This window comes from Cibotium barometz, chromosome 15, assembly GCF_041138505.1.
Source record: "Cibotium barometz isolate CiBa-2024 chromosome 15, ASM4113850v1, whole genome shotgun sequence".
Taxonomy (NCBI): Eukaryota; Viridiplantae; Streptophyta; class Polypodiopsida; order Cyatheales; family Cibotiaceae; genus Cibotium; species Cibotium barometz.
The window spans coordinates 9,759,921-9,762,710 of record NC_141060.1 but is presented as its reverse complement, the minus strand read 5'-3'; the positions used below and the strand labels follow the sequence as shown (position 1 = coordinate 9,762,710).

General features: G+C 44.7%; 1 pseudogene; it reads right to left on the bottom strand.

Annotated features, from left to right (window-relative positions):
• Window positions 1-426: 426 nt before the first annotated feature.
• LOC147630950 (signal recognition particle RNA) lies at window positions 427-573 on the bottom strand (annotated as a pseudogene).
• Window positions 574-2,790: the final 2,217 nt, after the last annotated feature.

The following is a 2,790-nucleotide window of genomic DNA, read 5'->3' as shown; positions in this document are numbered from 1 at the left end:
TGGCTTCTTCCTTGCCATGCGGCCCAGCTAGCCAACTGACACCTACCTTTTGAGCTATGGCCAAAAAGCCACGATTGGCATTACATATATATATATATCCACCAAGGTGGGTGCCTAGCTATAGCTCTGTGCCCGAGTCGTTTTTGTCCCTGCAAACAAAAAGACCCACAACCAAACAAAAACGCAAAAGAAAAACTGGTACCTCTCTCTCTCTCTCTCTCTCTCTCTCTCTCTATAGAAGAAGAGCGAGCGCTCTCCTCTATCGCTCTTCAGGGTGTCTGCAAGCAGCAGGGAGAAGTTACTTTTTATTTTTGTTTTTCTAATAAAAAGATATATTTAAATAATTAATTGGAAAAGAGAATTAGAAAAAGGCTGGGGTTCGCAGTGGCGGCGGCGTGAGGATGGTCGGCAGCCGCACGAGGGCTGGCGTTATCCCTCCACTGCCGGGAGAGGGGGGTAATCGTTGCTCCGTTCCCGGCCTGACACGCGGTCCCCCCCACTGCAGGGAATGGCAGACAACCTCACCCTCCGGCAAGGTGCCAATACCTCCACTCCAGGCTTGGAGATGGGCGCGCCACAAGATGTGCCAGCAACCGGTCCTGCACAGCGGCGCCACGCGTCCGATCCCAGCCCACGTCCCTCCGCTGACGCGGATCGAAGGCGCTACTGCACCCGGGATGAAGCTCTTGCTGGTTCCCGTTTGGCATCCTCTAGGTTAAGCGTTTTACATCCTACTCTCGATGTGGGACTAATAATAAACCTCCCTCCCTTTTCTCTCTTGCCCACCATGAGCTTGGGATTTTTCTTTTTTCTTTAATCAACATAATAATAATAATAAAACAAAACAAGTCATCGTGCGACATCGGTCGTCGTTGGTGGTGGGGCTGATGATACTGCTAGGAAAAACAATAGCAAAATGACGGTCTCCCATTTGAATCAAGCGTTCTTTGCCCGCCCTCCTAAGAGCTACGATATTCGCCAGCAGAGCAGGAAAAAGAAGCCATTAACAGTCTTTAGATCTCCTAGGAGCTACGTTTTTCAGTCTCGAGGTGGATCATCCCTAACGATCATATATGACATATTTTAGTCTCACATAGACCCTTTAAGTATTTTCTACACATTAAAATGATCCTCTCTCTCTCTCTCTCTCTCTCTCTCTCTCTCTCTCTCTCTCTCTCTCGTTGATAAATCGACCTATGTCCCACATCCTACTCTCGGTGTGGGACTTAACCTCCCTTCTCTTGTCCATGAGCTTGGGATTTTCCTTACCTTGGGTAGCCTAACATCTTTGCAAAAAAGCATGAAAGGAGAGAAAACCACGTGGCATGTTAATAAAAATAAATTACCGAAATTTCTTGAAAAGCTCGTTAAATAACAAGCTTCCTAAAAATAGCTCAAAAAACTTTCCTTCAAAAGCTCGCGCACAATAATCTTGGGGCAATATGCTGCGCTGATTGATGTAAAAAGCTTGTGTGTATTTTATGAGAAACAATGGGGTTTCCAGCTTTCTGATCGAGTGAGACTCTACGCGGTGCTTGGTCCCAACAAAAGAGCCCTCATATTTTTGGTGAGCCCCACATGAAAGCCTCTCGCCTTCGTGTAGGAGATAGAAAGAGAGCGGTGGTTCTTGCTTCCATGAAAGCTCAGCGAAGACGATGTTGCCTCTTTGCTAAAAAGCATCGCCGCGTGACACCAAGAAGAAAGATGGATTTTGGCAACTTGCGATTCGTGGGTTTTCTTGGGGATTTCAACTTCTCCTCGTTTTTTTGTGTGTGAATCAAAAGCACCCTGAGCATATCACCAAAGTTCTCTTTGCTAAAAAGCATCGCGACACCAAGCGTGTCTACAAAGAAGATGGATTTTGGCAACCTGTGATTCGTGGGTTTTCTTGTGGATTTCAACTTCTCCTCGTTTTTTTGTGTGAATCAACAAGCACACCGGGCATATCATCAAAGTTCCTTACATACAAGAGGAACATTAACGTGGTATTTATGTGAGAGAAAGCAAGCGAAGCGCACAACCCCAATAGAGCGCAAGAAGCTAGAAAGCAACATAGGCAAGAAGGATCGGCAAAATCCATGGATGTGTGTGTTGAAAGGTCCAACCACTACAATCGATGGATGTGTGTGTTGAAAGGTCCAACCACTACAATCACAAAGCCTGTACAGGTCGATTAGAGCTTGTGCTTTTTGGTGTGCTGACACCGGTGCATAAACGCAAGTAGGTACTCTCTCTCTCTCACGCAGACACACACACACATTATCATCATCAAAACCAAATGCACTCCATGCTCGTAAAACTAGATTGTGTGAGTGCTTGGGCAAGATACTTCGTGTAGTGTAGAGCATATTTGAAATGCTCGAATGAACATGAATCTGAAAGCATACTTGGAAGAAATGCTAGACTGACATTCGCAATTGATGAGCTTGAAGCCTGTTCTTATATTCCATAGGGATTCAAAAGTACCTCGCAAATCGGAAAATTACAAATTGATTGCCACATTTGAAAATGAGTTTTGTATCACACAAATCAATACGTAGGACTAATGGCCGCCTTCAACACTGAAGGTGTTTTGGTCCACTTTCAATATCGAAATTGCTATTTGGGAAATGGGGGAAGGGCACGTTCTCCTATGTTTATTGAATTTCGGGGAGAACTGTGCCAACTCGCCATAATTTATGTATGGTTTTCTTTAATACTTCACTCATACAAACGAGCTCGAAAATTTTATGACTTGATGAATGACATGTAACTGTGATTCAAATGTGGTAATGAAAGTTGGAAGTATCT